We start from the raw sequence: 25042 nt of genomic DNA on the forward strand, positions 1-25042 counted from the left end.
GGCTGCAGATTTCCATCACTAACAACCCAACGTGTTACCAAAGCTGAACATTCTCAGGGAATCAGATGAGACAAATAAATGGAATCCATACTCGGCCTGGATGTTCTACACATTGTTGGGGGTTTAATAATGCAAACTGTGTCTGGGGACGACTCCTTTCTTTTTCTTTTGGAATAGTTCTTATTGGCGTAAGAAATGTTCACGATGTGCAAACATGCCCTGTCAAGGCCACATTTTGAAGCCAAACATGAATAATTTACAAAGATTAAAGTTTCAACAGCGGCTTGTTTTCCTTGTACATGTGCGGTAAAGAGAGATCTTAGAATTAAATTACGATGTTCTACAAATAAAAAACTGGATTCTCGCATTCATGCTTCCTCAAGGCTAAGAAAACATTTGTGAACACTGCGATCTGCAGAATCACCAGATAGACTGTAAACCAACAGAGGATGTGGTGAACTTCAGCTGATGTCAAGGTGAAAGAGTGCTGCTGTTGTTTAGATTTCAGCTCCTGCCTTCTATACAGTCTCTGAAAACACTGAAGTAGATTCAACCCCTTTGTGGCTCATGGATTAAAACCCCTTAATCCTCAAAAATACAACAGAAAAGCAACTTTTTGGAAGTAGAAGTGAGACATCTTGTTCTTCGTCTTCTTTTTAGAAGATGCTAATAGTCATCCCTGTACTTCTTCCAAAAAATCCATTCCTATACAACTACACTGAATTCCCAGTTAGATTTTAAAAGAACCACCTTTTCTCAGCCTGATAACGGAACAATGACGAAACGTTTCCCTTCTTAAAGCTGCTTCACTTTCATGTCAGGTTTCAGCACCAAAACTACTTGTTCAGGCTTTGACTTAAATATATCCTTTCATCACAGGTTTGAAGCTTCTCCATTTTCTGAGTTACTATGGCAACCCACCCTATCTAACGTATGATTGGTTGGTTGGAAAATGACACAATAAATGGAAATAAAAGTTGATTAGAAACATTTGTGATAATTCACACAAAGTAATCCATGTAAATGACAATTCAGTGGAGTCTTTCAGAGTAAAAGCTGTTGACATTTTTTTGCCACTGCACTTTAACAGCTACTACTGAATATTTTTTTCAGACTGAACAATAAACTCTAAAGTCAGACTAACAGATATAGAAATGAATGCACACATAAACATTCAGGGCATCATTTCCATTCCTTTGTCCCTCTTTTCTTTGACTTTGCTGTCCCTCCTTCCTTTCTTTCTCTGAAGTATGGGAGGAGGTGACTTTGTGACTTCTGTAAAGGATTTTCCAAGCAATCAATGAAGAAACTAAAAACTTTCTCTGGTTTTGTCATTTGCTGAGAGAAAGGTTTGTGAAGGTTAAAACACAGAAGCACACATTCAAGGTTACCTGCACAAACTGAATTTCAAAACATCACTTGGTTGTGAATTTTATCTTGAAGAAGTCGTAACAAGATATAGTTTAACAAACAAACCTTTCATTAAATAAAATGACCTGCTAGTTTCTGACTTCCAATCCTTACAAGTAAAAGAACCCTTTGTTATTAAAACTACATGAAAAGAATATGTGATAGTTAATTTCTGTTCTCTCAATACCTTCCAAGGATGTTTGGTTTGTTGAAAGCAGAGACACAAAGTCACATTCCTCATATCTTGGATCTACATAAACCACAATTTTCTATTCTATTTTTCTTACTTCAGAAAACCCTGATTGCTTGTGTTGCAGAGCTGCAGGTCTGGAGGTTCGCCTGCAGAGCACACCCAACCCTGAATCCCTCGAAGTGCTTTCTGCTTTCTTTCTTATTTGTTTATGAAGGCTGAACAAAGTACTTCTCCAAAGCTCTGAGTCTCTGCAAACTATTCTCTCACTCTCTCTGCTCTGCTCATATGCTTTTGTCCTTATCAGACTTCTACAACATTAATTCACATGTTCTGCAAAACTGAAATGAAGAAGAAGAAGAGACTCAATAATGCATAACGCTCTCTTCTGGATCCAGCTTCAGGTGAAGCCAGTAGAAAATTAGGACATTGAAATTAAGAGCGAACTTTGTCGGCTAAATGAAGTCTTACTTTTTTAAACAGACTGAAAGTTTCGGTGCACACGGCTGAAGTAAATTAGTTTTTATTTCCAGTGTGTCTTGGTGTTTTTGGACTGGTGGCAGGTCCTTTGGAGGCATGTAAGCACAGCAGGAGAGCCAATGTTCCTGTCTTTATTAATTACTACCTGACACACACACACACATACACACGCACACACACACACACACACACACACACACACACACACACACACACACACACACACACACACACACACACACACACACACACACACACACACACACACACACACATCCATAGCAGCAACAGGAAGTGTCGTTTGTCCTCGTATCCCCTCTGCTCTGCTTCTTACTCATGCTTGGTTTAGGCCATAAAGGGCACTGAAGTAGCAGATGAAGCAGAATGAAGCTGCTGGCCTCAACGACATGAAAAACCAGAGACAGCGTGACGTTCCATGACATATCACATTTATAGTTTTCAGATCAGATTCCTTTTTGTGACCCTTTGGTGCCACATAACAGCATTTCTGCACCGAAAGACCCCAGAAAAACACGTCAAACTGTTGGTGAGCTCTGCATTATTCAGCTGCTCAGCTCAGCAGCACCGCTGACTACTGTAAGCAGCTCTCATAACTATCATTTGTTAGACTTCCAAGCTTTTCCCCAGCTCCAGACCCTTATTCTCATTTTTATCACCATCATTATGAGAGTCAAACGGCCATTCGCTCATTTTAATGAGCCTGATAATCAGCCTTCTTGTGAAGGGCACAATGTGAGCACAGCTGCCAAGTCCTCCTGCCAGAACGCTCCAAAAAAATGACACAAAAAGGAGAGGGCAGGACACTCATCAATAGGTTTACCTCCCAAACATTACAGATAAACATTATGTACGAGCACAATGGCAGCAGGTCGGGGATGGAGGGAAGGAAGGCGGATGTAAGATGCTCTCCGGTGTTTCAGCCGGCAAGGTGCCCTTGTTCATGGCATGTAAACCTCAAATGCTCCAGTGGTGCTGCTCGGTAGTTATCAGGACAAGAGTGTGATGCAGCATGAGGCTCCCCAGAGTGAACACACAGCTGGATTATTCCACTGGAGGACTGATGTTTGCACTGATGTGCACTGAAATGGAGAATTCAGAGCAGACTGACAAACACCTGACTCTCACCTCCAAACGAGGAGCAGGTCCACGCTGGGGTTCGATGCACATTTAGGTTCCAGAACTGGAGGACATTTCACGTCCCAGCCATCAAATATCTAATAATCCATGTAGAAAACACTAAAACATGCAGTAGTTGTGCAAATGTTCTTGTTCTGAGACAATATCTAAAAAAACTAGGAGAAAAGAATGTTTGAAAATATTTTAAAATACCAAATAAGTCTGGAGTTCCCCCTAAAATGCCATTTTTCTCTTGTCCCACCCCCCGATGACCAAACTGAAGCTCTAATAAAACTGTTCAAATGAAATTTAAATCTACTTTTTTTGGTTTTATTTTTTTCATTGATGTCACTTGTAATTGTGGGAAGATTTTTTTAATAAACAGAATATTTTAAATAATAATTATTCTACATGGAACGTGTCCCACAACATGTTAGCAGAACCTGTTGATGATGTTTTTGTCGTTTTATGTCTCGGTTCTGTTGCTTTCTGTATTGTTTTTGTCGTTTCCATCATCCAGCAGTTTTCCTATAGAATGTGTAGAGCAAAGCTATGTCCTCTCTTCTATTTTTCATATTTTCATCCCATTGTCAGCCTTGATTGAATGTCTCACTCTACCTCATATTATCAGGATCAGACTAATTCTTTGGACTGTTTTCCATCAGTCAGTTTGTCCTCTTGGTCAGCAGTAACAGCAGCTAAATATCTAGCTTCTACTGCTGAGAAAAAGATCACATTAGCATGGATTAGCAACCCTGTTACTGTGATTAGAGTAGGGTTAGCAAACAACACAGAAAACATGGAATAAAAATGCTACCATTGATGTGGAAGCTGAGCCAATCAGTACCTATTATTGATGGATATGGAGCAGAAAACTGTAAACGGGAAGGTTTATTTTTCAAACATTTAAAGCCCAAATGTCCTTCAGTTCTGGAATGAGCCAGCTGTCATTTTTTCATAAACAATTCATGGTCCAAATTAAAGTAGAAAAATAACAAATGAACCTACATCAACACCAGAACTTAAGAAGAGACACATTCAACGGCTCTGTAACAGAACGATACTTCTGCAGTAATTTTCCACCATTAATAACCTGCCTGACTGGAGGGTGACAAGATAAGTCAAAGGATCTTACAAAATGACAGAAATCTGTGCAAAAATATCTGCACCCTCCACTGACTGTGTGAGTTAAAATAACAGGGTTCCTCTTTAATTTCATATTCCAGCTTCAAAATTGGCAGCATTCGCAAAAAGCCCATTGAAGCTCACAACACTGTGACACGAAAATAAAGATGATGGAACAAAAGAACATTTTCCCCTTCTCTCATCTATCCATTTGTTTAAATAGAAGCTATTTTAGCCGTGGTACTGCAGTATCTATCGTTTCTCTCTTCCTCTTGCAGGCAGTTTAAACCTTCTCTGGCTGTGCTCAGGCTAAATTCTCCCTGGAGGCAGTGTGAGGGTTTGTGTAGGGACGGCAGAGAGACGAGCTTTATGTGTGTGTGTCTCAGTTTCTACAAATGTCTCAACCAGTGAGCAAAATTTTGAAAAGCAGTCATTTGGGATCATCGTTTTTCAGGCCTTATTAGGTAAATGATCTGGTGCCGGGGAGAGGCTGAAACACAGAAGAGCTCTGAACTGGGTTTGTGAAATTAAGTCCATGAGCTGCGTGTCCATGGAGGTCTGCAAAATTCACACTATAGGTCAGGGGTGTCTAACTCATCTTAGTTCAGGTTCCACATTCAGCCCAATTTGATCTCCAGTGACCAGTGCAACCACAGCATAATAACCTATAAATATCCACAACTCCAAATTTTTCCTTTGTTTTGGTGCAAAAAAGTACATTCTGAAAAAGTTCACATTTAAGGAATTATCTTTTTATAGAACATTATGAACAATCTGAAGTTTCTTAAGAAAAATAAATTCAATTTCAGCAACATTCAGCCTCAGTTTATCATTTCCACATTACAACTTACAGATCACAGAGTGTCTACAAAGGAACACAACATTTAGTCATCTGGAACTGAACCAGAGAGGATTTTACTTTATGATAAAAATGACAAAAATCAGACAAAAACAGACAAAAAAACAAGACAAAATATTACAAAAATGAGACACAAAATGACAAAAAATTAGACAAACGACAAGAAACAAAACAAAAAAGAGACGAAAAATTAGAGAAGTTACAAAGTGACAAAAAATGGACAAATGACAAAAATAAGACAAAAAATTACATAAATGAGACCAAAAATGATGAAAGCGAGAAACAAAACAACAAAAAAGTAGACAAACAACACAAGCGAGACAATAAAAACCAAAAATGACAAAAACAAGTCACAAAACAATGAATAAAGCAAAACACAAAATGACAAAAACATGAGACAAATGACTAAAGTCAGACAAAATAAGACAAAAAAAACCAACAAAAACGAGACAAAATATTACAAAAATGAGACACAAAACAACAAAAGAACAATGAGCAATCTAATATTTTACTTTGTGATCCAAACAACTTGTCATGGTCTAGAAATTATTTTAAATTTATAGTTTTACTAATTTACAATCTGCAGTTAATGTCTTCTCTGTAATTTTTACACTTTGAGGGCCGGACTGGACCCTCTGGAGGACCGCTTTTGGCCCGGAGGCCTCGTGTTGGACACCCCTCCTATAGATGTTCTGATGTTCCTACTGTATGCTGCATCCGTGGTCTTATTTCTTAAACAGCGTCCAACTGCAGCAGGTATAAAACTGCATGCCGACACATTTATTAAAGCCAGCCACATGCTTTACATTACACATCAGACATGAAATAAGACTGAAAAATCCAGCGATCCTGCAGTAAATACAGCTTTGTAACGCTGGCTGCATCAGCGCAGGAGTTAGCTACAACATAACCAAGGTCAGTCATTGCAGCTCAGCTGGTTCCACTGATATTAATAGACACTGGCAGCGACTGCACCCTGTGGGATCGCATCTCTGCAGGTTGGCAAGCTCAGGTATGGGCAAGCACAATATGCACAACCACACACACACACACATATGTAGACACGCACACAAAGTCAGACAAACGCACACCTCCTCATACACGTTTTATCGTGAACACAAAGGCCTACAGATGGAGATGGAACCGTAGCAGAGGAAGTCTTTTCCTCACTGGCTCCAACATAATATAGATTTAAAATGGTGCAAAATGGAGGGAAAAAAATCCTATTTGAAAAGATTCTGTGTTGATTTCTCACTGTGGCTACAGAACCACTGAACACACTGCAGATACTGCCATATGTCCAAACCTCTTAAACACACTCCCAAAGAAAATGATGACACAGCAAATTATAATAAAGTGATAAATTTGAGCATTGTATGTTATTATGGCTGGGACTTTAATTTCGATAAATTAATTACAGAAAAAATAACACGTATTTAGTCACACCTTTCTCAGTAATATTTTCTTCTGTCCCACTGGTGACACTGATAAACTCCAGCCCAATAGGTGGCGCTAATGAACCTAAAGTCTGTTTTCCAGCCGTGAAGAAGATCCACAGGACGCACAGTGATGTCAGAAAGTTTGGTGAACAGTAAAGGAAGACGAGATGCAGAGCTGGATGGGAGGAAAGTTTTCTTTTAAAAATCTTCCTGATGGCAGCTTGGATAAAAGCCTGGTTGTGTGCAAATTGTGCAACAAAGAGTTTTCTGATCACCACAATAAAAAATATTGCATCTTTTTCTGGTGATTTTAAATTTTTGTGGTGCTTTTGTTATAATTTTTTGTCTTTTTATGGCGTCTTTTGCATTCTTTTGGGATGATTTTGAACCTTTTTGTTGTTATCTTTCACTTATTTTTGTGGTGATTTAGTGTTTTTTTTTTGGTGATATGTGTCTTTATGTGGTAATTTTAAACCCCTTTGTCATTAATTGGCATCTTCTTGGCTCATTTTCCACGTTATTGTGGTGATTTTGTGTCTTTCTATGGTGATATTGAATTTTTGTGGTGCTTTTGATTATTTTTGTTGTAATTTTGTATCTTTTTGTGGCAGCTTTTGCATGTTTTTTGTGGTTTTGCACCTTTTGGGATGATTATTTGGCTTCTTTTCATGCTCATTTTGGATTTTTTGTGAAGATTTTGAATTTTTTTGTTGTTATTCAACAAAGAACTTTCTGATCACTGTAGCACTTCAAGCCGACGGTATCACCTCAATGCAAAACATGTTTCTGTTAGCACCAGAGCTAACGTTAGCTACCACAGTCCTGGTGCCGGCTAACGGTGTCACCATCCCATAATAGACCACTTTTCAAGACAGTGAAAGTGCTTGAGCTTACAAAAAGTCTTAAAATGTTAAATATAATCGCTATATGTCACTTTGATTTTGCAGTAATCTGGGAATGTAGCAGACAGATGAAAAATGTAGATAAATAGAAATGAAACAAACATTTTTGTTGTTTAGGTTCACGTATATGAATATTCATACATTCAGTCATCAACCAACTTTTATTTGAATTGAAAAATTTTGTTATTGTGTCAAATATTGCTGTTTGACAAAAATGCGATGAATTAATTACACAGCCTGTAATTAATTAGATAATTTTTTAAAATCCCGTCCCACCACTAGTAATTGTTGAGCTTTTTCCTGTTCTTTGTTAACACTCTATGTCTAACAACCCACCCAGTCCTCGAACTGCCCACCGTGACACGACTGGTACAGTAGAAATCACACAACACCGTCGTTGCTTCTGTCCCGATCTACCACGCCGTCTGCTCATTGACTGGCTGACAGGGACTTGAGTGATCTCTGTCATGCTGACACTCTCGCTTTGTCGCTCTTTCTGTTACACCCTCGTCCATCTGGCCGGACTTCGCCTCAGCTAAAGTAAATCCAACTCAAAGCAACAGAAGACAAAAGGATGGACGGCGGGACGAGTGACTAAACTGGGCGAGTGATGAGGTGGAAGAAGCGAGCGTCCTGACTGCTGGATACCTCAGCAGATGAGGGTTTAGTCTCTAGACCATCGTCTAAGACTGACTCATGGATGTGCAGAATGGTCTGACTGCTCCACAGATCATTCTACTATAGTTTGTATTTCCTGAAACTAATCAGAATTGCATTTAGCAGTGCTGAGCAACAGTGTCACCTCAAAGTAGTGAAAGGGAAACTGTTTCAGTGGAACATGTGCATGAAAGGAGGCGAGTACTGGAATTTATAAAAATAAAACAAGCAGGGCTGCTTTAGCGAACCCAAAACTTCATCAAAGCTTGAAATTTTCAGTCTGGTAGCTCTGCTAGCCCGGAGGCTGTAGTGAAGGGGATTATTAAAAAGGTGACACACAGAAAGTGGAGGTGAAAGCTGGATGAAATGTGGAGCCGATGACAGACTTATTCCTGCAGTCTACATCCAGTAAGTCAGACGATGTTTTGTTAAACGTTATCAGCGCTAATGCTATCGATCCTCTGTCCTTATTTACACCACTGATAGGAGAAGCAGCAGATTTCTTATGCGGATAAAGAAACACACGTTATCAAGACGAAAGCTATCAGTTCATTCAGAACACATCTGGAGGGTTTTTGTTGTTTTTTTTTTTTAGCTCACCTTGTGATTGAATTAAAAATGACACAGGACGGTGAAAGGTCAGTGAACTCTGCATTTTCCTGCTGTTTTAAGTTGCCCATCAAAAGGCAGACATTCATACGGCAGCATTTCCTTCTGTTGACAGCTCTACCAGTTTAATGAGATCAACATCCAGATGATGAAAACCCTCCTTTATCTGGGTAATACATCCAAACACAAACTCCAAGGTAGCACCAGCTATAAGTGTGATGCTACTGGTGGATAAATAGGACCAAATGTAATCTAAATCCTGCACACACATCAAAAACAGACGCATACAAAAAAGCTAAATTATGAAATCACACAAGCTTGAAAAGGATAGAGTCGGCAAAGATGCACACAAACCCCCGGAATGTGGTGTTTGGTCGATGACCCGCTACAACGGGGGCCTCACAAATACTGAACAAGGTCCTGCAGTACTGTGGGCATTTTCTGATCAATAACTCACTGAGGCACAAAATGGCTAGCGGCCACGGCCTGAAGGGTGCTAGCGTTGGAATGAAGAGCACATGCAACACAACGAAGGGCCACAGTAACCTCCACATTCTGGTTTAAAACTGCAGCAATGTGCAAATGTACATACAACAGCAAACATACGCTCAGACAGGGGCTTCATGTGACTTGTGACATGCAGAGTGAAGAGGAAAAAAAACGAGTGAGGGCGAGGGACGAGGAGGATGAGTGAGCGAATGCGTAAGTGAAACAGATGGAGTGGAAACAAATGTATTGTGATAACATCATTTAAACAGAGCTTGGCTCTCCGAGGGCCCTGGCTGCCTTTACACCCCCTCTCTCACTCGTTTGGCTGGGAAAATGGCCAAAAGGATGGGCCAAAAGGACACTCTGTCTCTCTCTCTGTCTCACCCACACCCCCTCTCTCTCCCCTCTCTCTCTCTCCCTACCTCCCCTGCCAAGATACTAAATTGTACAGAATTGTGCTGTCAGGTCTCATTTGGGAGAGAAATAGTGCGGTGGGTATTACCTGAAGACAGCAGGTTGTTCGGTGAGTTCTAATGAATCATCTTATTTCTGCATGCATGGCTTTAAATCACAATGTATGCGGTTTCAGCTGAAGGACAAAGAAAATGTGTGCGCTTGTGATCACCGGAAACACATTTATGGATGGATGGAAGTTGTGCATGTCAGTGTGTGTAAAGTGCACATGAACACAGACAATTTACCCCAACAGGAGCCATGATTGAGACTATCAGCGGCCTTTAGAACGGGGCAGGGTTGGGATCACCAGAATGAAGTAGAGGAACAAGTAGTTCTGCTTTTTAGATGCTGAAATTCAGCAATGCAGAGATCAACAAGAAAAGACCTCAGAGAGCACAGTCCTCCTCCAAGGCTGCTCAGCCATTGGATCATTTCTGATGGATGAAATCTTGGAAAAATTTGTGGCAGAAATCACCATAGAATGTGTCCATTTAATATAGATGTACCCACAAACAAAATGACCTTACGCTGAGCACAGGCGTGTGTCATGCATGTGTACGTTATGTACAGATACCCAATCACGTGACCTAAATATGTAGTGGGCAGCGGGAATTGATGGGACTCAGAAACACCCCCACAATTTAATCAGTTGTTCCTTGGATCATTTCTGATGGATAAGTCCTGATAAGTCCTCAGTGGTGGATTTGTAGTAGGATCACAATCATGTGATCATCAGCAGGCAGCTGACGTAGTGTTCACTTGTTGTCATGGTTACAGTGATGCTGGCCACTATCTCACAATGATACAGAAATCTTTAACAAATCCGTGGAACCAGACTATAAGCTGCATCACTGCCAAAATCTAATCCCTTGGTCCTTGAGTCATTTCTGACCTTCCCTGGAAATTTCATCCAAATCCGTTGGTCTGTTTTTGAGTAATGCTCCTAACAGACAGACAGACAGATGGACAGACCAATGCCGATCGCCTCCTTGGCGGAGTAATAATGTTAATTTGCACATCTGTTTCTTGCACCAACAAATTCACCAGTCACCATGACCTAACTTATCAGTTGGTCCATTCCTCTTCCTTCTCCTAAGCTTAATAATCCTCATTTGTATCACTGCTAGCTGCTCTTTGGTCTGAAGAGAGTGTAAAATGATGCTCCCCACATGGTCTTCCACATGGAGTCTCCAGACAAGGAGGACCGTCACAGAATAACACATGCAGAGATTCATCTCCAACAGTTTCCCTAAAGATGTGCTCAGACCGAGACCCAATCCCCTGCTGGCTTCCTACACCTATGACCTTTTTTGTTTTTTTTATTTCTCGAGCATCATTCTACATGACATTCGAACTGATGTGTCCTCTGTCTTTTCAAATCTCCTTGAGACACCTTCCCCTCTTCCTCCCCTGCTGCATCGCTTCTCATCTTCTTCATTTCCTTCTTCCTTTGTTCCTCTTTTCCCTCCTTTCCTCCCTCCTCTCCCATTGAACAGTTTGTCCCTCTCTGAGCTGATCTCACTGGAGCTTGTTGCGGTGATGTCAGTGACTCAGGCGCTGATTCAGTTACATGACAGTCGACGGACTTTCAGAAGAAACTTACCCACTCAGCTTCTTGGGGAGAACATCAAAAGCTCCATGCATGTGTGTGTGTGTGTGTGTGTGTGTGTGTGTGTGTGAGTTTAAAGCTGGTCTTTAATGACCTAAGCCCCGAGGCTCATTTGAGCTGCAGATACCAGCAGTCAACTAATGTCCAAACATCTGGGTGGTAACACACACACACACACACACACACACACACACACACACACACACACACACACACACACACACACACACACACACACACACACACACACACACACACAAGAGCTGAGCTTTTATCATTGGCCAGAGGAAGGGTTTTAGCATCCGCCCTGACAGATGCCGCCCACACATCAACACACAGCACAGCCAGTGGAAAAACACTGGAGAAGGATTTAGGTTGAGTATGATCCATATGTGTGTAACGTATATCTGACAGCCGGGATTATGTGTATATACGAGAGTGAGAGGAGCTGTGTGTGTTTGTGCGTGCATGTATGTGCGTGCAAGACAGTGACAAAGCAGGGCTCTATCAGCAGGTCCCTGGTGGTCACTCACTTCTCCTCACCTCTGACTTTTTTTCCATCTTTGATGCACCATCTATCCAGAGAGTTAGACCTCTTTGTTCCCACCCCTGTGCTTATTCCTTCCCTGCCAGAGCTGACAGAGCAATACGGGAACACGCCCAGCAGAGAGGAAGGGTCACTGAGCAGGAGTCAGGGAGTCAGTGTTGAACGTGTGCGTTATGGATACATCATCTATCCACCCAGCCAAGGTGTGCTGAGAATTTAGCAAAAAAAAAAATCACCAGGGCATGAAGTGATTCTGCACTGCTAATCTGAATTCTCTGTACAGAACCCACACACACACACACACACACACACACACACACACACGAGGAGGAGACGCAGACGAAGACGGTGTTAAGTTAATTTGCGGAGCGTTTTCGTAACATCTGTAGAGTTAAGCAGTAATTGATGTTTTGTTATTGCGCTCTACTTTGCAGACATTTTCTCACAAGTAATGCATCACTGCAAAGTAATTAGAAATTATTGTTATTATGTTGCTCCAAGAAGACAGCTGGAAAAACAGATATTTGCATACAAAAAAATAAATAGAAAATCTGACTTGCCTCTGCAGCCTTTCTTTAAAACGCTTTAAGACAACGCTGTATATTCACAATGCATGGTGGTACGGCCACATGAAATGAACAGAGTTATGGGAATTCTTGCTTTATGGGATATATATTATAGTATTTCAGTCCCAGTTAATGTTAGATATACAGTCACAAAGTCTCAGGAAAGCAAAATATTAGACGAGAAGAAGAAGACATTCAAATGCACTTCCTGACCAGAAGAGCTGAATATTTTATGTGGCTGTTGTTGTCTGATGTGGCAGCAATATGGAGGCGGTTCTGCAACGCATGGACAAAAAGCAACTCTTGGTTTAGGAACGGCAGAAGAAGTAGCGTCCCTCTTCTGTCTCTAAGACCTGGTGTCTTTTTTTGTCCTGATCTCGGTGCTCCTCTGGCCTCCCTCCCACTCCGCCTCTCTCCCCTCCACTGTGGGAGAGGTCTGAAGCTGCAGTCACCAGAGCAATTAGAGACTTCATGTTCCTCCTCACTGTCAAGAGGAGGCAGGGATGCACACGGACACACATGCCACGCGTGTTGTGAGCGCACACGCCACCAGTTCCCTGTCGTCCTCTGCACTGACAGGCACTGGGCAAAAGTTCACTCTGCCGCTGTGCTAACTATCTCCCTCCCTCTCCCTCCTTCACACTGTCTCCCTCTCAAGCTCTGCCTTTTCAAGAAAAGTGCTAACTAGCAATCTCTTCCTTTTTCTCTCTCTTCGCCCGCCTCTCCAAGGGCTATCATCCTTCTCTTTCGTCTCCATCTTTTCTCTTTTATCTGTCTTCTAGAGAAGTTACAGGCTTGTCCTTCACTCAATGTCTTGCTTTTTTTCCCTCCTCTCGCTAACTTCCCATCCCTCCCTATGAATCTGCACAATAATTATCCCTTCTCATCTATTAGCTTCACGTTTCTCTCCCCTTCTTTGACCCCGTGTTTTAATCTTTTCCTGCTCATCAAGTGCACATTTATTTTTTTTACTGTCACGTGTTTGCAGTAACTTTAACTCTGGTATCTTGTGCTACAGACTTGAACAGGCGTCCGTATGCAAAGCTGCACATCTGAATAATTCACAGCTTCCTTTACCATCTCCTAACTTGCTGATCCAACCTTTGTCAGCTCTCAATCAAATTAAGCGAAAAGAGCAGGAGCTTGAGAAGGAAAACGTATGACATGGAGAGATTCTACAATAAGCTTCTTTGCTGTGTCACATTCAACCCTCTCAACCTCACTGAACTTCTCAACACACTCATCTCAGACCTTTTACCAACTATTAGGCCGCCTGGAACTGATGACACTTTCTAATATCAGAGAACCTCAAAGAAATGAAATTCCTCCATCTGTCAACTTGGCAAAACCTCCTTTGATGTCTTCCAGGTGAACACTGGCTCGGCCATAAGCTTCCCGTTCCCCTTTCATCGGAGGAAATGAGAGCCCTCAAATGGCCATCTTATATCATGACCATTGTGGTCTTGTGGGCAGATGTATCTCATTAATCCTCTGTGAAGTGCTCTGAGGGCTCCACACAATCTGCCGGGGTTTTGTTAGCACCGATACAGCGAATATCAATCAAGCTCCAGTGAAAGAAACGCTGGAGAAGCTCAGGAAGTTTGTGGCACCCTTAAAAACCTTCAGGACTTAGAAGATAGTGTATGGATGGGTTTGTGGCAGATTCAGCTTAATTGTGACCCATGAATTTGTAACACAAGGCTCATGCCTCATACGTCTGCAACACAAAGACGGAGAGTCTCCTCAAAGGCACTAAAAGGGCATGTGATCTGCTGCTCTCCTTGATATTGTAATGAGTCTTCTTGGTCTGCTAATGTGCTCATAAGTATTCATTACCGAGGGGGCAGACCTCAAAGCCGGCACAGCAAGTGGGCAAATGGCTCAACAGTGGAACATAGTGATGATCAATCAAAAAGAAGAATATTCATAAACATCCCCCAGTGACTCACGCCATCCGCACATGGATCTACAAAACCAGACCGGAAGCATCTTCAGGGTTTGTGATAGATCTTGTTTACAGAATGTTATTCTCTTTGACAAAACACAACTCTTTACTTTATGGCAGATTAATGAGGTTACAAAGTTTATTATTCCATCATTAAGTTCAGTACATTTTGCGAAATCCACTCAAAAACTTGTTCAAATGATTAGGTTATGAATCATTTAGTTTGAGGCTTTCTCTCCCTAAATCCTGAATATCTCATTTTAGAATTAATCTCCCCTTTTTCTAATTAATAATACATGTATATATACAGTAATGCTCTCTATGGTCTGGCGTATTTCAGCATGCAACAAGAGATTCTTATTCATTGTTTTTTTTTTTTTTTAGCGTTAGCCACAGGCGAAGCGGAGCAGAATGTATTCTGAAAAAGCAAAAATGTATTCTACAAAGTCAGGACAGACTGTGGGCTGTCACATTTGATTTATTAGTAATTCTGTCTGCTGGCAGTTTAGCTTCCTTCGGTAACAAGACAAGAATATTTCCAGTCGAATAATTATTGCTTTGCTTATCTGTAACTGCCTTTACAGCTGCCTCTGGTAATAACCACAGCGCTAATATCCAAACTAATAACATGTAAGCTTTTGTTGCTTTTGTTCAAATCCTTCTGTTTCAAGGGCAGTGCAACGGAGAGATGTGCTTCTGTTCCCGAGGAGCAAAAGAAGCAAAATACGAGTCTGGGTGCTTCCTGCATATTTTATTGTAAGGCGTGAACTTTCTGAAACTCGAGGAGAGGAGTTGGCTTGTCAGTAATTTATTTCTCTATTAAAATAAATAAATTCGAGCAGCATTTTAACCAGAAAACCAGACTTCCAAGTTACTTTACAGAATGTATCATTTGCTGACAGTATTTACATGTCAACACAATTTTGTCTTCAGACACACACACAGGCCAAATGACAAAACCCAGTACATGCATATACACTGAAAATATGAGTGGTCGAGGTTAAGTGTTGGGAATACAGTAAAATATTATGTTATATCGGAGAAGTGCAGCTGAAGATTGGGAGTCATGGCTGCAGTCTTCAGGTCTTTTTATGAGTGTATTGTTTTTCTGTACGACTTCACAGTGATCCATGAGATGACACATAGAGCTACAAACGTGAACACACACTGTTGCATCCTTGTTGAATAAACCTGGGGAGGTTGTGAGGGAAGTGTTGTATCAGAATCACCCTCCTCATTGAACTAAAGCGCCTCTAACTTGACCAAGCGACTAGTCAGTCACCTTCCTCTCATTTCAGGTCCATTATTGTGATCACTATAACCTTCTTCAATCTTCTTCAGCGTTCCCACGTATTTGAAAATTTCAGGAGAATTTTAGCAAGGTCGTAAGCAAAGGGCCGGCTCTCTGCAGCGCCGAATGACTCATACAATTTATATAGCACTTTGTGGATAATATATGAGAAATTGCAAACTACAAAGTACTCACTTGGATAAAATGTACCCTGCAGTTAGTGGTGATGGAGCCATTAAATGACTTATTAAATTCTCTCAAGAGTCCCAGTTTGTGTAAAGCAATACTTCTGAGTTGAGCTGACATAAAAAGGAAGACATTATTCTTTTATAAGTTTAAAAATGAGGCAGGAAGAATGTGGTGGTGACAGGTGCAAAACAAAAGGAGGGAATGAAGAGACGTATTTGTGCTTGTGTGTGAGTGTGCACGGGTTTTTCTGTTTGTGCACCTCTGACATTTATCTGTGTGGTTTATCCAAAAGCAATCTGCCCCGCTGTTACTGAGATCAGACAAACAGGCAGCGCTGCCTAACATATTGCTGTAATATTCAGCATATAGAGTAATATGCAGCTGGAGCAGGAGGTGGATGATGTCAGCTGCCATCTGAGCACAATTCTCCTCCAACAATATGACACTGAACTATCCTATTGTCCAATTATGGCTGCAGCTGAGAAACAGCATTCACATAATTCATAATTCAAAGCCAGTGGATCATGATAAAACACAAATACACACGTATGCATATGTGTGGTGCACAAACACACGGATTGATGAAGTATGTGGACTTACAGTAAATGCATTCAGCGCATAAAAATCTCACACCCTGCTTCACTGCCACCTGAGAGGCAAGATAATTCTAAATGAGAGGACAGCTTAGACGGAAGTGCTTAGACAGGAGAACACACACACACACACACACACACACACACACACACACACACACACACACACACACACACACACACACACACACACACACACACACACACACACACACACACACACACACACACATACACACACACACACACACACACTTCATAAATGGCATTCCTGGCAAATCTAAATTGTCAATAAGCATGACTAAGCCACAGGCAGAGTGGTTTCTAATTTATTATTTCCATGATGGGCTCTGGGCAGAGCTGCAGATGGTTGTAAGATCGCTCACAAACACACTGCAGGTCAGACAGAGGAGCTTCCACACAGCGTACATTTAAATTACAGTGTGTTAATTATGCAAAACATCTTCCACAGAGGGAAAGTTTCAGCACAGTTTCAAACTACTCTTGGAAGAAAATGCGTTTCATTGTCAGGTTTCTGCGAGGCCATTGCATTTGTTCTGTGAAATGCCAGCGTCCTTTAGAGTACGAGGAGATGGAATAAACAAAATGAGATGAGCGAGCAACACAACGCAGCGTTTCACATCCTGATTTAGCATTCCTGTAGCTTTTAACATTTAAAAACAATAAACTTCAAGCTGCTGCCAAATAAAAAGCGCATGTTCGGTGCAACCTCGCTACCATGGAAGACTAATGCATGTAAAGGAGGTCAGCCAGAGTGTGTATGCACTGAGGCTTGGTACTACAGTAGTCATTAGAGTCACTTTAAGCCCTTCATCTCTTCTCCACTGTTCCCCTCTCCTCTCTCTCAGACAGCACAGACACTAATGGAGTTTGGACTAGATCTGAGGGAGAAGAGGAGGAGGAGGCAAAGGAGGCGGCAGCAAAGAAGAAGAGCCAAAGAGTGACGAGAAAGTGGGGATCATTAGAATTAGTATTGGTACTAGTCTTAACATTAGCGCTGGGGCTTATTTTGGAAGCATAAGCATTAGTGTTCTAATAAGTTGTGTTTATTTTAAGAGAGGTTTGTCTCATTAATGTTTGCACCTCTTTTTAAAAAGGAGAGTTTCCCCGGGGTAAAAGGACAACAGTTCATACTTGAAGCTGAGGCTCATTAAAATAAGTGGAACACTTGCATTATTGCACAAGATGAAGGCATAAATGGAAATTTGGGAAGAGACAACATCTTGAGGGAGGGTGGGGAGATAAATCCAAGTAGAAAAGACTGATTGAATTTGAGAGCGAGAACAGAATAAAAAGAGCCAAAGAAGAAATGACAGAAAACAGACAGGAGAACAAGCAGAAGATAAAAGAAAAACACAGAGTGTGGCTGTGAATTAAAGACAGATTTTTGATGTTCTGTAATAAAACATCCGTCAAAACAGGGGGAACAATTCAACACATGCATCCATCAAGTGGCACACCTCACAGAAAGTGTCACTGAAAGAGAAAAGACACTGTGTAGCCATAAAGCAACTTTTCCAAGTACCAGAGCAGAAAACAGAAGGACAGGAAGCAGAAAGTTCAAAGAGAGAGGAAGAAAATGGCAGACAGAGAAAATGAGAAGGTGAGAGAGGATAGGTGATGCGTCCCAGGTGTGTGCTCTATCCTCAGCAGTAGTTAAGACCGAGCCACTGCACCGCCTCGGCTATCCGTCACCATGGAGATAACAAGCTGTCAGGGCCAGAGAGGATCATGGGCCACAGAGGCCGGTCACTCTGCTTCACACCGCAGGAGCCAATCAGAGGATACAGGAGGAGGCTGGGATAATGTGGAGAGAAGGATAGTTTACCAGCACCAGACTACCGGGTGGAAAAAGCAAAAGAAACAGCCCACTATGCAATTAGAAGCACAGGAGTCAAGCAGTGCAGACCATAATACAATCATTTCAAGAGGAGAATTACTGTCCTTTCAGATAAACACCACGAACACTAGAATCTTCAAAAGCCGGAAGCCTTGAACTCCACAGAAGAGTCCAAGTAGTCGTAGTAATCATGGACATGACACAACAGGTGAGAAACTGTAATCTACCAGCCCTTAGCCTGAGCAGCATCTTTAATAGAGGACAGGTCAGGATGCACTGAATGCAGGTAATTGTCTGTCTCAGTCTGAGTGACCTGATTTGTTCTCACCGTGATCTGTAAAATAAATCACTGGATTCTTCCCACATAACTAAGAGAGAGCGCAGCAGACCAGCTGGACAGTTTAATACAATCCACCAAGCACACAGACAGAGAGGAATAAGTCTTTCAGAACACGGTCTCTTGTATTTTCTGTGGGAAGTTCTTTCTGGGGAGGACTTGACATCTTGTCAGTGTTTTTGTCAGGAAGGAGCAAACCTTCAGAAAACAGCTGCCTTGGAGGAATCCCCTGCATGTGTTGGCCAGAAAAGATTAACAAAACCAATCTCTGGTGGAAAACCAACCAAAGGCAGTGGGATCGTTTGGACATATGCTCCATAAACTAGCATCACCAGACAGGTTCTCACATGGAAACACCTGGTGCATGGATCTACAGGGAGACGGGTGTTTCTTGGATCCAGTTAGCACAGGTTAGGAAGCAACAGTAGACCTCCGTCAGCGTCATATATCCCCGGCAAGAACATAGGCCCAAGTAAGTAAGACTTTTCCTTTCATTTAATAGATTTACTCAATAAAAACTTTCAATTGTTGGAATGTTGTCCGAGATGGATGTTGCTGCTAAAAATGGAAACTAAAAACGAATAACTTGGATTTTTCAAACTGGTAGAAATGCTACTGATGTCAGTGTGTTACCGCCTGCATGTATTTGTCAGTGTATAAACATGGCTGTGCACGTACAATACATGATGCACACGTTTGTCACCATCAGTGCTCTATAGAGAATTCATTAAAAGTGAGATTGATTGTAATGAGACACACATCTGATCTGCTATCAGTCTGAAATGACAGCTGCTCCAGCGAGTCCAAAGCAACACAGAATACAGACTAAAAAGACAGAAAACTGGAAAATCAGAGGAGGGAGTACAGCAGGTCCTCGGTTTACAACGTCCTCAACCTACGATGTTTCATGGTTACGTCACCATCTCCCATAAACTTATCAAGAAAGTCTTGTTCCATCATTCTGACGTATGCTGTTTACAACGTTAGAACAAATTTCATGTGGGAACTAGCGAACGAGTACGTTGCCACACGGCGCTATACGAAGAAGATGGCTTTGTTTACATTCACCAGCCACATTGGATTGTGCTACACAGTGTTTTTATGTCCTAGATTATGATTTTACCACTGTCTTAGCATAGGTGAGTGACATAGGTACTCATGTACATGTGTGAGCTCCGACTTACGGTGAAAATCGCGTTACGTCGCCCCGTAGGAACGGAATTCTGACATAAGTCGAGACCCCCTCTAATAGACAACTGAGAAGAATGAAGAAACAGTTTGGCAGTTAAATTTTGCAGCAGAAGTCAACTCAATCTCACAGTCGTATCACTATCAACATATCTGAGAGGATGAATGAGGTGACATTTAGTGAAACAGCATGAATAAGAGGAGAGGGGTTCATCTGTGTTGTGTAATCTGTACAGAACAATGGAAAGAGGGAGCAGAAGTGTGTGGGGTGCATTAAAGAGAGCGGCTCCAGGTGCTCTGCTGCAGGCAAAGCGTGGGATAGCATCACTGTGTGTGCATGTGTGTGTGTGTGCGTGTGTGTGTGTGTGTGTGTGTGTGTGTGCGTGTGTGTGTGTGTGTGTATGTCACTGAAGGCCTCTCACAGCTACTGAGTGGTGGACAGAATTATTGATTTGCAGAGAGGTGGTGAAACAGCTTACCAACGCTTATTAACCCCTTTTCACACACATCCAGGCCCAATTTACTCACAAGCACAAGAAAAAGCCCATCTGATGACAGAGAAATGAGGTTCATCTTGTCATCTCATATGTAGTGGGTACAGAAGCAGCATATCTAAATATACAGCTGCTGTCGGTGCCATCGATACAAACAGAAACGGGTACAAACTGTTGTTCCAGTGCACCAAACATCAAACTCCTGCTCCAGTTAAAGTCCCACACATACAGCAGATACACACACACACTCCTACAAAGCCTATGAACACACTGCTGCCATCCCACACACACACACACACACACACACACACACCACTCACTCAGCTTCATACTGACGTCGCTGCAGTAAAAGCAGAAATAACCCCACCACAGTGACTGTGTGTGTTTCTACGTTTCTCGTCCCTCGAGCTGATTCCGTCGGAGGAAAATCACCTCAACTACAACAATAAATTCCTTCCCTCTAACCGCTACACGATCTTTTCACCTTTATATTTTTCTCTCATGTACACTACCAGTCAAAGGTTTGGGCACGCTCATTTAATGCTTTTTCTTTATTTTAATGACTGTTTACATTGTAGATTCTCACTGAAGGCATCAAAGCTACAAATGAACACATATGGAATTATGTAGTAAACAAATAAGTATGAAATGCGTCAAAACACGTTTTATATTAAACACGTGTGTGTGTGTGTGTGTGTGTGTGCGTGTGTGCGTGTGTGTGTGCGTGTGTGTGTGTGTGTGTGCGTGTGTGCGTGTGTGTGTGCGTGTGTGCGTGTGTGCGTGTGTGTGTGTGTGTGTGTGTGTGTGTGTGTGTGTGTGTACGCTGTGGCCTGGGGCCAACAGAGTAGCAGAGCTCAGCCATTAGCCAGCAGTGTAAAATCCTTCTGAAAGCTCTTTTCCCTCAAACATCAGAGATGCCGTCTGAAAGGCAAACACAAAGTCTTGCTGTCCAGTTTTGTCCGTCCGACTCTCCTTCTGTCTTTCTGATTTTCTGCACAGTCAGTTGTTTGTCTGTTATCCAGACATATTACTGTGGATTTAGTCTCCCCTCGCTGGCTCGCAGTGAATGCATGGGTTATGAGGTCACAAAATTACAAGACATTTGATGGACTTCTGCCTCAACACTTGACAAGATTGCAGTCGTAAAAAATCTGCCTCTGTGTACTCAGAATCAATCCCTTTAACAACCTCCATCATTTAATCCTTTCATATATCCCTGCAATATGTCTCATAATTCCATCCAAGCATCTAAAAGTATGAAAAAATCTCAATAACTACTTTCTAAACATTATTAAAAAGCAGGCCAACTAAAGCCCATGGATGTACGTGACTGCAGACGTGTAATATTTAATTTCCTAAACTCTCATTAACAAAACCAGCAGTTATATCCAAGAAGTTCTCTCTGCCAGTTTTAAGAAGCTGTCCATCTGTCTTTCACCACACGCTCTGATAAACAGAGCATCAGATGTTATGTTAATATGCATATTAAATCATAATTCATGTTATAACGAACACATTTTTGACATGTTTTCTGCTAGGGAAAGGTGAAAGTGGATGCTAACGTTATCATTTGTTGTAGAAAAGTTGTCCCATCACTTGCTGTGTTGGAGAAATCTTTGTAAAGTAACATGCATAGATCTATGAGCTACACAGAAATGGAAAGAAAGGCTGAATGTATGCTTGGTAAATTAAAGAAAAGCATGGTTTGCAGTTGGGCTGGTATGATATTACATTTTTACTGCAAAACTACCGTGGCCTAGCAAATTAAAGAATAACAGAACTATTGCAGTATACATAGGTTATTTTTTTAATGTATTAATAAAAACCATCTTTAACTGACCATCTTTCTGAGTTTTTTCCTTTTTTCCCCCCAATGAATTACACTCAAAAGATAAGCATAGCATTGCACACCTTTACCTGTTCGGACTGCATTTAAATTTTTTATGTACATTTTTTGGCATTCTGTGTATATCTATAGATATTTATAGTTTTCTTTTTTGTTCATGGTGGGACATGTAGAGATAGACCATAAAGTTTGCTTTGACTTTGTTCAGATAAGATAAGATAGAATAAGATAAGATAAACTTTATTGATCCCACAGCGGGGAAAGTTCACCGTTACAGCAGCTCAAAGACAGGCAGTAAAAGAATATATGAAGAACACAGTGCAAAAGAGAACATTATATACACAAAATGTTGAATCTCAGGAAGACTATATCCAAGAGGATGAGGCTGTAACAGTTATTGCACATCAGTAAGTGGAATGTGTGTGTAAAACAGTGCAGCAGTAAATGAGGTGGACCAGTGAAGTTATTTCATCCAGTCTGACTGAGGTGGTGACGACTGACCTGCAGAAACGCTCCTTCTAACACTTAGGATGTAGCGGTCTGTCACTGGAAGGACGGTGAAAACAGCGGCTCTAATCATAGCTGTACAGTAAATCCTCCTATGTTAGGATGAACCAGACGATTAATGGTACTGGATTATTCACAGTATTAGCATACGTGTATTATTAACATTATATCAATGTTCATTTTTTAAAAACATCACAATTAACGTCAATACTAGTATATTAGCCTGTATTTGCAGCTTAATCAGCCGACTGTGTGACGCTGTTCAGAAGAAATAAAACATTCAGTATCTGCCAAACATTGTAATATTTAACATTTGAAGTAGTGGTGGGACGCGATTAAAATTTTTAGTTGCGATTATGTTACGTTAAATATTGTTAAATTAAATAATGAATTTAAAAGTAGTGAATTGTGCACTTTTATTTTAAAAGTACTGCTGTATGAACAAAATGCAACATTTGGTTTGCAAACACTTTAAACAAATAAGGTACTTTTTAAACAGCAGTATTCCCTTTACACAGTAGAAATTAAAATGTTTCTTGTAAATCTCAACTTAAATATCAATGGGTTCAAACTAGTGGTGGGACACGATTCAATAAATATCTTATTAATTCCAAATTTTGTATTTAATCACGATTAATCGCATTTGTCAAATATCAATATTTGACACAATAAGCAGTTTTTCAGTTCTAATAAATGTTGGTTGAGACTGAATGATGAATAGATACACATACGTGAACTGAAACAACTAAAATATTTGTTTAATTTCCATTTATCTGCTGTATTCACAGATTAATGCAAACTCAAAGTGTAATTAAGACCAAAGTTGACCACAACCAGGCTTTTATCCAAGCTGCCATCAGGAAGATTTTTTGAAGAAAACTTTCCTCCCAACGAGCTCAATGTGTCTCGTCTTCTTTCACCAAACTTTCTGACGTCACTCAGTGTGTCCTGTAGATCTTGTTCATGGCTGGAAACAGATTTTAGGTTCATTAGCGCCACCTACTGGGCTGGAGTGTTCATCAGTGTTACCGGTGGGACAGAAATTAGGGAACTGAGAAAAGTGCGATTAAATGCGTTACTTTTTGAATGTGTTATTTTTCCTGTAATTAATTAATTAATCAAAATAAACGCTGTAAAATCCCAGCCCTAATTTGAAGTCAATAATGTTGTTTACAAATGTAAAAAACAAACAAAAAGTGTTGAGAAAAGGTTTGCCTGCCTAAAGACTCTGTTATTTCTTGCACATGACGTGTTCAGAGATGTTTTCACCAACCGACTGACCAAAGAAACAGCTGACAGACCTGCACTCCGTCTACTGAGAATAGTGAAGTCATGATATTGTGTTGATGTAGACACCCACACAGACACACACACACACACACACACACACAAAAACACTCCCTGCAGAAGTGGAACAGGAAGCCCAGTGCTTTCTTCTCTTCTCTAATGTGAAAGAATCATCTATAGTCCCACTGGTATTGTGAGTGTAGTCAACAAACAGACAACTACCTGTTCTGAGCAAACACTAAAAGCAAGAACACACACACACACACACACACAGCGCACGCATATAAATGTGCACATCTAATTTTCCAAACAGTTAAATGCTGATTTGCTGCAGTTGTAGTTGTATGAAACTGTCAAACACACTTACTCTGAGAAGATTCTGGGACAACTGTTGGGAGGAAATCCACAGAATAAAGCGATGGGAGTTAATGGGGTTTGGGTGTGTGGGTCAGAGTCGAGATGGATGAAAACGAATCAAAAGAACACACAGGAAAGAGACGGAAGATATCACAAAGAAGAAGAGCTCTACAAAAACGGGTGATGAATTAGCAGAAATGAAGGTCTCAAAAGGAAGAACTGGTGTAAAAGGGAGGGAAGCAGCATTATTAGTAAAGTAGATAACAAGAGGAGGTGGAGGGTGAGAGAGACTGGATAAAAGAGGTAAGGAATAATGGGATGGATTTAACCGTCTGATCCCCAAAACCTGCCTGACGACGTTTAAAAAAAAAGGGCAAAATTACACAGTTCATCAGAATCATCTATGTGAAACTGTAAAAACAGAAAGGATTGTTTATGTTGGGATGGGCCTATAGAATAATCATACATGAAGCATCACAAAATCGAAAATCTAATAAAATTTAAGCCTAAAATCACATTTATTCCATCAAATCACTTTTTTTGCATGTCCCATTTAATAATTCATTTAAAATAACACATGTAGAGGAACTAGATTCTGTAGAAAGCAAAAAAGTTAGATCTGCAACAGTCATGGGGCAGAAAATATCTATAGTAGGTAGGGTCAGCATTATT

The 25042-nt window shown here is 41.0% G+C and overlaps 1 protein-coding gene across 5 annotated transcripts in view; it reads right to left on the reverse strand.

Moving 5' to 3' along the window:
- cacna1ia (calcium voltage-gated channel subunit alpha1 Ia) overlaps window positions 1-25042 on the reverse strand; it is a 212404-nt gene that overhangs the window by 128340 nt on the left and 59022 nt on the right. The gene's annotated exons all lie outside the window — the stretch shown is intronic.

Source organism: Amphiprion ocellaris, chromosome 19 (assembly GCF_022539595.1).
Source record: "Amphiprion ocellaris isolate individual 3 ecotype Okinawa chromosome 19, ASM2253959v1, whole genome shotgun sequence".
In the NCBI taxonomy this organism is placed as follows: Eukaryota; Metazoa; Chordata; class Actinopteri; family Pomacentridae; genus Amphiprion; species Amphiprion ocellaris.